Source organism: Aplidium turbinatum, chromosome 6 (genome assembly GCF_918807975.1).
Source record: "Aplidium turbinatum chromosome 6, kaAplTurb1.1, whole genome shotgun sequence".
NCBI classification, from domain to species: domain Eukaryota; kingdom Metazoa; phylum Chordata; class Ascidiacea; order Aplousobranchia; family Polyclinidae; genus Aplidium; species Aplidium turbinatum.
In genome coordinates, this window is record NC_137477.1 from 33642914 (window position 1) to 33654882 (window position 11969).

At 35.2% G+C, this 11969-nt stretch overlaps 1 long non-coding RNA gene across 1 annotated transcript; it reads right to left on the bottom strand.

Annotated features, from left to right (window-relative positions):
* Window positions 1–1271: 1271 nt before the first annotated feature.
* LOC145771982 (uncharacterized) lies at window positions 1272–4833 on the bottom strand. The gene is made up of 2 exons (XR_014289266.1): window positions 4289–4833; window positions 1272–4097 (listed from the first exon to the last, which is right to left on the bottom strand). It is a non-coding gene; the product is annotated as an uncharacterized LOC145771982 (long non-coding RNA).
* Between the last annotated feature and the right edge of the window lie 7136 nt (window positions 4834–11969).

Genomic DNA, 11969 nt, shown 5'->3' on the forward strand with positions numbered 1-11969 from the left:
CGAAGGGGTTTTTTGACGTTTTTGAACGTGGGGAAAGCAACTTTGCAAGTTGATTTCCCTGGAGCGTCAGTGGTTGTTTCTGACAGGAGCGTTTGCGTTAATTGGCATTTATTGCGTATTTTATTTTTTCGTGCCTTCAATCGCACTGTAGTATATAACCTGGTGAAATTTTATTTTGCATGTTATTTGCTCTGAGGATGCGCGTTGTCATTGGTCACAGCGGTAAACCATAATCTCTTCGTGGGAAAATTGTAACATAAGATTCCCGAAGCGGTTCGTCTGTATGTAATGACCGAAAAGAAACACTCTTCAGGAAACGTCTATTCGAGAATTGTATTTCTGTAAAAATAGCTTCAAAGCTGTCGAAAATGGGGTGCAACGCCGTACACCACTAAAACTTGTCACTACAGAACAGATTACTTAGATGAAAGACGGAAAATTTGTCCAGCTAACAAGCACCAAGCAAACAGTTAAATATGCGACTGACTTCCAACAAACAATTTTACGAATGACCAGAATGATTTGCAATATTTCAAAGGCACGTCAGCAGTTTCTGTGACGCAATAATGAAAGACAATTATGAAGTCATTCAAACAGGTGTTCAAAGAGGCTGATGCAATATTTTATCAGTTTGTTTGTTTGTTTGTTTGTTTATCTTTATCCTGCATTGCGGGAAAGCGGACTTGAGCGCTATGCATCGGTGTACGCCTTCCGACATACACCTGACCCACGCTGCAGCCGACGGCAATGTCAGTTTCCGGTTGTCTACTCTACTTATGACTGAGTCTAGGAACAATGAGCCAAGATTGCATCATTTTTTAGGAAAAATTCCATGACGTGATACGATAAGATTCAAAAGACCATATCGGTTTTTATATATGACGTTTGATTTGTTGAACAATTGTCTGGAACATTGCGACCCCTAGTTATGACAGTCTGTCATGGCATAACCAGTGGCGGCTCGTGACCTTTGGTGATGGGGGTGCTGCAAATGTTGATGGTAAGTATGACGTCATAATGTGACACGAACAGTCGAGCGCCGAAGGCGCGAGCTTCCTAGGGGGGTCTGGGGGCATGCCCCCCCAGAAAATTTTGCACTTTTATATGCTCTAAAATGCCATTGCTGGTGTTTTCAGGACAAAAAATAAAAATTTTGAGCAGTTGAAAATGTGGACTTTGAGAACTTTGAAACAAAAAAATTGCTTTTTCTGAAAGGTTGGTACAAAATAGGAAATCTGAAGTAGGCCTAATAGATGGGAACATTTTGCTCATAATATGAATATCAATCAATCATTTTATTTTTTGTCATTAACACGTCCGGGACGAAAAAGATACTCTTAACTACAATAGTCGATATAGACCTACCAGCACGTTAATGAATGGGAAAAGGTGGCAAAACCTTGAAAGGTTTAAAACGTTCCTGAATAGAAAATCATGTAGTAGGCTATGTCTGTAGTTAGCACGGCCACAAAACCCAAAAAGCAAACAGTAAAAAATAAAACAAAAACAAGCACAAATGTAGCAATGAATGACAACCTAATGAAAAGTGTTGTGGATTGAATTTGTCAGTTCCAAGATTGATGTGGATGAGCAATGAGCAGTAATCATAATAATTATAGGATGGAGAAAGAAAACCGAACATAAAAGAAACCCATCCTCACTCCTCAGGCAAAAGCTCGTTTCGATGTGGCCCAGGAGAGCAGGTGTTGAGCTCTTTCTATGATCAGACTGCACATCACACAGTAACCTATGGTGATTAAGGTTTGAGATCCAGTTTAAGTTATTGTTTCTTGTCCTGGTGGGTAAAGATGGAATGGATGAGCTGCTGGTAGATAAGATGATGATGTCCTGATGGTGTTGATGAAGCTCTCATCCCCTTTTGCGACGTGTCGTGTTGATTATGGAGTGTTGCGTTTGCTGTTAATATCTACAAACATAAAAGTACAGCACAAGCAGTCGACATTATTGTTAGGTAGGCCTAATCTTTTGTAAATTATTTCGGATTTCCACTAAAATCTTCACAAGAATGCAAGAAAGTCTTTCTACATTGTCTTTCTATTGTGTATCCGTTTTGTTTGCTTAAATTTTGTTTTAGATTGTGGACAAAAAGTGACTTTGTATCACTCTATCTAATTGAAGAAGGAAATTCGTTCCATGTTTTCGCACCTGTGAATTCTATTGAATGCTGAGTTACAAGCAGGGTTGGAAAAATCATGATTTTTTTAAAAAAATCAAAAAAATCGGATTTTTTTTATTTAAATCGGATTTTTTTGATTTAAATCAGATTTTTTTGTTTTTTTTTTAGATAAAAAAGCGTCGAGTCTACTTGGGGGAAGAGATCATTTTAGTAAGATAGCAGAATCATTTTTAACCCCTTAATTGATTGAAAGGCTTTGCTTTGCAAGTGTTTAATCATTTTTATTATCATATTGTAGGCTAGCCTGTCTATTGCACATATTTTTAAGTAGGTGTGATATGTTGCTTTATACTAAATCACAATTGTGCATATCGAGATTGAGGTGAGTCTTACGTTTGAGCGCAAAACTCCCATCGTGACGTCACATTGCATGACAACATCTGTGTTGAATAAAAAGGAAAAATTCGCGCTAAAGTTTATGGCTCTACAAAATATCAATAGCTGTGGAATGGTAACATGTTTTTGAAAAAAGAAAGAAACACATTTTGCAAAATACTTCTATGATCTAAAAAGTACCAATCTTTTAAAACGGTTTTTAACCTGGACAGGCATTTTAAAAAAGGTCTAATAAAAATTAATCTGTGCCGTGTCTTTTAGCTCAAACTCTCACATTTGAAAACCCTGAGCCTCAATGCAGAATAGTGCAGCTTACCCTCTTTTGTATTAAAATGCTGAAACAATTTTTTGTCTGAGTTGAAATGCACAACTGAAACTCCGTATTATACTTAATTATCAGTATCTTTAATCACAGCTATACTTTGAGCTATTACATTGCTGCAACTTCAGACCAAGGCTCATCCTTTCTCATAAATGACAAGAGCAGTCACCCTGGCCATGTGCAATTATTCCCACCTACTAACGTTATTGTCCTTAATATCACAGATATATTATGATAGTACCATCCTTACTAAGTCACAGATCATTTTTCTGAATCGTTGATTGTATTTTTTTTTTACCTAAAAAGCTCTAGCCTAATATACTATGTTAGAGCTGGTATACAAGTCCCAAGTGTGAACTGCCAAGTAAACTAAGTTGCCTTTCAAAACATGCATAGCCTATAGCCTTATGTATTTAAATATAACTTTTGTATTACAAAGAAGCAGTAAAACGTTTGTTGATGTATTTATTTTTATTTTAGCAAATAAAAAATCATTTGATTTTTTTAATTGATTTTTTTGATTTTTATTGTTTGATTTAAATCATGATTTAAATCAATGATTTAAATCATTTGATTTAAATCAGCCAACCCTGGTTACAAGCGTTTTTGAGAAGTATGGAATGTTTAGAGAATCATTATCATGGTTTCTTGTACACAGGCAGTGAACCTCTTTGACACATTTAAAACGGTTGGAGAAGCAATCTGGTAGTAAATTGTTGTGAAATTTAAACACGAAAACACTAATTTCCAGTTTGAACAATTGCTCAATTGATATCGGATCTTGCTACAACTACCATTGTTGGGACAAAAAATACGATGAATTCAAAGCAGATTTTTTCTCCTAATTTACAAGTAAAAAGGAAGTGTCCAACAGGAGATTGACAATCTAGCCTATATAATATACATTGGTTAAAATTATTTGCAATATCATATATATAATATGCATATAAGCACTGTTTTGTAAATAGTTACCAGTTTTAACAAATTAGATAGGCATAGGCTATTATAGGCCTAACCCAAAACATAAAAAGATTAATTAATCAGTACGATACTTAACTTTAGGATGGCTTCTGAAGATTTGATTATGTGTGTCTGTGAATAAATAAATACAAAACTGTTGCCATTGATTGTTCAGACATTTCTTTTCCCAAATTGGTGTTTTGCATCGTTGACGAGTTGAACACTCCGTTTAGTGAGGGACTCAGTCAAGGCCATGGATGATCCAGCAAAGTTTTTCTTTCGCTGAAATACAAGATTTCTTGTGGTTTGTCTGACAAATTATTTTATGATGGGTTATTTTATTACTATGAATAACAAATAAACAAAAGACACAAAGTTCCTACAGTGCATGCTGCACATGCACTATGCAGGCTATAATTAGGGTGCATACAAAGGTAAACAGTGGGATAAACTACAAAACATAAGTTACTTACAAATAAACTGCTCCATGTCAACTGGAACCAAGCTTATTTATAGACAAAATCCATTCTTCTTGTTTACTTTTGAGCAAAATGATGACTTTGTCGTTAATGTCTGGGTAACGAAGAATTTTTTCTCTGTTGAAATGACGGCAATAGCATTTAATGATTGGAGCCTTTCTTGATTGATGGTACTCAGAAAAGTTTTGATTCTTTTTAATGTCGAAAAGCAGCGTTCAGGCTCTGCTGTGGTCATAGGAATAATTAGGAGGATTTTTAACAGTTTGGAAATTTCACTGAGAGCATCTCTGAATAAATGTCAACAATTCAAATAACACGGAATATTCATACATGTCCATTGTCCAATCTGCTGTAGAATACTGCAAGTTCAGTTTCAAACTTTTCTTTTTCTATGATGGGATATGCTTCCACAGTTACTGCCACCTCATGTATGGGCAGTTTATTCTTAAAGCTATTGAAGCTTCTCTTGTTGAACAATTTTGCATTTACTAATCGTTTGGTGAAGCAATATCTAGCCATTATGTCAACACATATGCAGTCACATACCTCCTTCGCTTCAGCCATAAGTGTTTTTGAAGAATTCTCACAGTACGGTACTTTTGAGTTTCTTATCACGGAAATTGCACTTTTGAAATTGCTTATATATTCATGTACTTTGAACACATCAATATCTCGAGATTGCATTTGGTTGAAAATCACTTCAACATGAGACATTATTTGATAAAAAAGCTGCAACCAAAAGAGGAATTTTTTGTTGGTAAGGTAATGCAAAATACCTGTTGCTTCTGAAATGGTATGATCAGTAGTTGATGTAGACTGTAGTGTATTTCATCAAGGCAGGATTTTAAGGGTTCCAAATGTTCATGAACTTTATTAACTGTTCGTAGGATGAAAGTTCACATTGACAGCACCACGTTGCAGCCTCCCATGTCATAACCTATCCTTCTACCAGTCTACAGCTTGCTGCACAACTAGACTAGCACTTATAAACCATCAACACACAGCCTGAAAATAACAATGCGATGTGGAATTAATGTAAATATGGCAGACCCTGCTCAGCAAAATGCTGATAAAAAAATCTAGCCAATTAAGAAGTTGCGTTGTTCTTACAGTTACACCTCTAGATCTTTGACCTTAACTTATTATCGCAAGTAAACAAAGAACCTAGCTTAAATTTAATTAAGTAAGAACAATAATGACAACCTAGTGACTAGGTCCTAGTCTAAGCTCAATCAAGATAACCTAGGTCCTAGTCTAAGCTTTATCTTTTTGTGCAGAAAGCAAAGCATATTAGTCTAACCATGTAACAGCATCAGTCACAGCCACCTAACATTGTGCTTGAAAACGATGAAGTATACTTGCAACAATAGTTAGCCTGACCAGCAACTGCAAAATTTGCAGTTCGGTAGCGTCGAGTTTTAAAGCAACCTCAGCCAAAAATGACGTCACGATTCCTGTTTGTTCTTCTTTTATAAAATCAGGTAGCCACTTTAACAAGTCGAAATTCTGCCACTGAAATTGACTACAATGCAAGCGCCAACCAATCAGAAAGTGTTATAAGAGGCTACCGTCCAATTGTGACCCTTCTAGCACTCACCCAGAGAGTTAATGCTTGTTTTGAACTTTATTTGGTAATTACAGAAGAAAAAGAGCAATAGCAGTGGTGAGAATCGAACACGCGTCAATGAAATTATTACTTTCTATCCCTAACCCTAACCCCTAAGCCAACCAGCTGACAAAAAATCCATCACTTAATTTGCTTTCTATGATCTTCTTTTCGCCATTTTTTACGTCACTTTAACCGTAGCTTATGATTGGTTGGCGGTTGCATTCTAGTCAATTTCAGTGGCATAATTTCGACTTGTTAAAGTGGCTACCATAAAATCACAACTGCAGAGCTTGCAGTTCAGAGCTTCCAAATATAAAACTTGAAAAATCATAATACTTTTTAAAATCCAGAAATTATGAAACTTCTAGTCGATAGGATCTATAGAGAAAATGAAAAAAAACGTGAAATTAATAAAAAAAATAAAATTCTGAAATGTGCAGGGGGTGCTGCAGTTTTGCAGTTTCTATAGACGAGCCGCCACTGGGCATAACTAAAAAAGAATTGACGACAATTGTGAGCCAATGAATAAAAACACACGATACACAAATTGTTTGAATCACTCACGTTTAAGTTAATACGTAAATACAAAGGGCATGCAAAGAATGAACAACAATACGAATAATACACGACGATACATGAAATTGGTACCATAGGTACATGCTAAAATGACGCTATATACAATGGTTACGATAATAACCGACTGTTCTGGGCTCAGACAAGTGTCGGCCACCGCAGACAAAACCAGGCTCAAACCCTAACACTTAGGTGTTCTTTACGGGGGCGAGGCACGAAATATCCCTCCACACATAGTCTACTTTCACTTCCCCTGTAGCCTACTCTCATCATAGTTGCAGACGGCAACTTTAGCTCTACGAACCACAGGTTCCCTTTCCTAATTTGTGGGACCACCTCATGCACCCTCCCAAGTTGATACTTCCCACGTTTACCAATGTCTTGGAAAGAACCTACCACTACAAGTTGATTAGGCTCCAAATTCTCGGCCATTTGTAGCCATTCTATTTGAATAAGTTTCAGGTAAATGAGTGCCTAGGAAGTTTGTGTTAAAACGACCATAAATCTTTATTCAATAAGTCTACTATTAATTACGGTACTGCAATGGGAGGTAAAGACGATTTGAGAGACATGATGAAGGATTTATTGAAAGACTTGGCTCAAATCAAAGAAGAACAAAAGGTTCTCAAAGGTCAGTATGGTGACATCAACTCTGCAACTAAAGCTGATTCTAATCCCGTCCCTGTTGTTTCAGGTCCTAAAAAAAATGCTGTTGAACGATTAGACAAACGGATAGATGACCTTGCTAAGAAGATTAGTGGAATATCTGCAGCCATACAAAACTTTGAAGAACAGTTGGACAAGCAGGAACAGTATTCTCGGCGTGACTGCTTGATCATTCATGGCTGCTCAGACATGCCTGATAGATCAAGCAGCCATGCCTCATTCGTTAATTATGTTTTAAATATATTTAATAGGAAAATGAGTACTGGTACTGAGGTAACTGCTTGGGACATCAGTATTTGTCATCCACTGTCCCAAAGGTCTAAAAAACAACCTATGATTGTAAAATTTACCAGGCGGTCTATTCGTGACATGATATTTAAGTCAAAAACAAAATTGAAAGGTACAGGAATGGCAATCACTGAATCACTAACTAGAAAAAGACTTTTATTGGTTAACCAGGCAAAAGAGAAACTTGGGAAAAGTAATGTCTACACGATCAATGGAAACATTTTCGCCTATGTTAAGGAAAAAAAGCACCAAGTTCACTCAACAAAGGATATTGAAGAGTTAAGTAAATAAATAAACTTGATTTTAGCTACATCCCTATAATAACCTATCAGTTTAAATTGTAAATAGAAGCATTGCTCTTTCTCTGATAATGACATATTGATAAATAAACTAGTAAAATTAACTTTATATTGGGGTCCATGTATGAATTTGTGACCATTGCTGTAATTGCACCCACTTCAAAATTTGCCAAGAATTTGCTACTGAAAATAATTTGACAGACAAAATGTTGTAACTGTTTAAGTTAACAAATGAAATTCTTAAAGGTCCCTGAAGAAAAACGGTTGCAAAGTAGTACATGGACTACAAGTCTGACAATCAGAGAAATATGTTTTCTGTCAACTGACATTAGTACATTTTATTATTGTCCTTTTGATCAATTTATTCCCAAAATAGCAATAGCACAATAATAGTGCTTCTGGCAGTAAACCAGTAGGCTACATTTTCTGCATTTAGATTGGTTTGTTTTTTCACAGCTATACAGGTAAGTCCTTGTTCCTTATTTGTTATGCTTAAACCCAAATGTAACATATGTAGTAAGGTTGTTCGCAGCAACCAGAAATCCACCTTTTGCAGCATGTGTGGCTTTTCTTATCACTTTAAATGCACTACCAGTAATATAAGAATGCCCACTGGTACATGTAAAAAACTTGATCATTCTTACTTATGCAGAAATTGTCTGCAAAACTCTTTACCCTTTTTAAACTGTGATGATACTAATTTCTCAGAATTGTTCATACACACAGCTCCTCAACCCCTTAACAATGAACCTTCAGTACTTAACAAGCTTTTTTCATTCTCAAATGCAAATGAAATTGCCAGTAATGATGAACCAGATCTACATTTTGAAGTCAATGATGTGTATATGAGTTCAGCTGAAGCAAGCTCATTATTAGCAAATATGCAAATAAACGAATCCCTGATAACTATGCATCTAAACATTAGATCTCTATCCAACCCAAACAATTTCTCTAAACTTCAAGCCCTTGTAACCTCAATGAAAATTAAACCACATATAATATCCATCAATGAAACATGGCTAAAAATAAATCAGATTGGTGAATTTACCTCCCTAGCAGGGTATGTTTTTCTTGCAAACAGCAGATGCAAACAAAAGGGCGGAGGAGTAGCACTGTACATTAAAGATAATCTTATGTTTTCTGTAAGAAATGACTTGACTATTATGAAAGAAAAAAAGTTTGAATCTCTTTTTGTTGATTTATTTGTGAACAAGAAAAAGTTAACTTGCGGTACTATTTATAGATCCCCTCAATCACTTTGTGCTGTCAACTCTGATTTTCTGCAGACACTCCTTCTAACTATAAAAACAATATCAAAATCAAATGCACAATGTTTTATTATGGGAGATTTTAATTACAATCTATTAGACCATAACAACTGTCACACTAGTAACTATGTTGATGCAATGTTTGAATACAGCTTCCACCCATTGATAACTAAACCAACTAGAATTACTTCATCCAGTTCCACAGCTATTGATCACATATGGGCAAATGTCTATAATGCCAAAACAAATGCTGGTATAATAGTCGACTGCATTGCTGACCATCTGCCTGTAATACAATGCTCCCAATTAGGTTTAATTCAAGAATTTTCCCACTTCAAAGAGAGAAGGTGCTTTAGTAACACAAACATCTGTAATTTTGTTGAAAGACTATCAGAGTTTAACACTAAAAATATTATGGAAGAAACTAACGCTGATGCAGCTTATAATAGGTTTTTTAACAATTACTCCGAATTATTTAAAAATAGTTTTCCTGTCAAATCAGTAAAACACATGAAAACCCAATGTTGGTATGATGCTGAACTCTGTGAACTTCATAGAAAAAAACAACTTGCATATAAAAAATATATTAGAAAATCATCTGAAATAAATAAATCCCGGTACAATGCTCTGAGAAACTTTTATGTTAGATCACTGAAACTCAAAAAGCAAAATCATTTCAAAATTACTCTGTTAAAACACAAAAATGATCTTAAAAGCACCTGGAGTGTTTTAAATCAGCTATTAGGGAGAAGCAAGTGCAATAAATGGTCCCGTCTGGTTGCTGGAGATAAAATCTTAGTTCACAACAAAGATAAAGCTGACTACTTTAATGAATATTTTTCTTCAATTGCATCAAAGCTAGTTGATAAAATCCCAAACACAACTTCACAATTTTCAGATTACCTTTCCAATCCTATTAGTAAATCAATTTTTTTACAGCCCACCACCACTCTTGAAATTAAGCAAATTCTCTCTTCCTTTCAATCCAAACTAAGTTGTGGCATTGATGAAATACCAACAAAAATTATAAAAGCTTCCCCAGACAATATACTTACCACACTTGCACATATATTTAACCTATCCTTAACCAATGGCAAATTCATATCATCATTCAAAACATCAAAAGTAATACCTGTATTTAAAAAAGGGAAAGCAGAAGACTGCAGTAATTATCGACCTAATCAGTTTATTACCATCAATTTCAAAAGTACTTGAGAAAATAATGTACAATAGAATATACAATTTTCTAGAAGGCAATAACTTCTATGGTCAGCAGTTTGGTTTCAGACAAAATCACTCAACAAGTCATGCAGCATTACACCTTGTTGATAAAATTTCAAATGCAATTGAAAGAAAAGAAGCAACACTAGGTATATTTTTGGACCTGTCCAAAGCATTTGATACTATCGATCACCACATTCTGCTAAACAAACTTTACTATTTTGGTATTAGGGGAATAGCCCATGACTGGTTCAGAAGTTACTTACAAAACAGATTTCAAGTTGTAGAAGTATCTCACTCAATGTCTGCCAAACGAGAAATATGTTATGGAATACCACAAGGATCGATCCTTGGACCACTATTATTTTTAATCTATGTTAATGATTTTTCGAGATGTTTAGTACACTCTGAATCTATAATGTTTGCTGACGATACCAATTTATTCTTTTGCAGTAAAAATTATGACAAACTTTTCGAAATGGCGAATGAGGAAATGACAGGAGTAACAAATTGGTTAGCAGCAAATAAGCTATCACTAAATGTAAAAAAAACAAAATATATGTTATTCAATAGCACCAATAAACTTTCAAACCTCCCTTACACACTGTCTATATGCAATCAACCCATTGAACGTGTCAACACTATTAGTTTTCTGGGCATACTGTTGAGCGAAGACTTATCATGGAAACCCCACATGCTATCCTTACTGCAAAAACTTCGCAAAAACTTTGGAGTGATCTGCAAGGTTAAGTCCTACTTAAACACCAACAATTTGATTTGCCTTTACCATTCCTTAATTGAAAGCAATCTCCGGTATTGCATAAGTGTATGGAAGCATGGTCATGTAACTGTTTTAAATAAACTTCAAAAGATTTGCAACAAATTTATCAAAATGATTGCAAAGCATGAATCAAATCACTCTAAATCCCATAATTTCTTCACAATTGACGAACTATACACAATAGAAACTGCAAAATTTATGTTCAAACTCAAACACAATCACTTACCCCAGTGCTTTAATTCTCTATTTCAACTTAATAACAATTTGCACTCAATATCAACCAGAAGCAACAATCACTTTTTCCTCCCCTACTTCTCCAAAAGACTGACTCAACAATCCATTCAGTTTAGTGGAGTTAAAGTGTGGAACAATCTCCCGAAAACCATCACCGAAACTGAAACCTTTTCAATATTTTGCAGTAACCTGAAAAAGCACTTGCGTTCTGAAAATCAACCTATGCTGTAACTCTTTAATTCTGACTGTGTTGCTGATTGTTGCACCAAATCCTGGTATAGCATGCCTTGCCAAATGCCACTTTTGTAAATTTATCCTACAATATTACTATATTATACATTAACATATCTTACTATACGTATATCTTATCATATTACACCAGAATGGATGACGATGATGATTACTATCTTTACTCTATACCATGAATAAGCTTCTATACGGTATTGCATAATTTAATATTTGCCAGATAAGAATATATCACTATGTTACTACAAGCTTGCATCTAACTGTAACTACCCCCTAATTATTATAAGCTATTATGTTCGTTCAGAGAATGGATTGACTTTTCGTAAGATTATTGTTTAGGTTGGTTTGGAAAAGATACTTGAAACAACTCAGACACTACTACATCCTTCATCGGCACTACCAAAGAGTCTCCACCTCTCATTAGCGATACCAAAAACACTCCATCCCTCACTGATGCTATAAAAGATGATTCAACTCTTATTGGCAATAC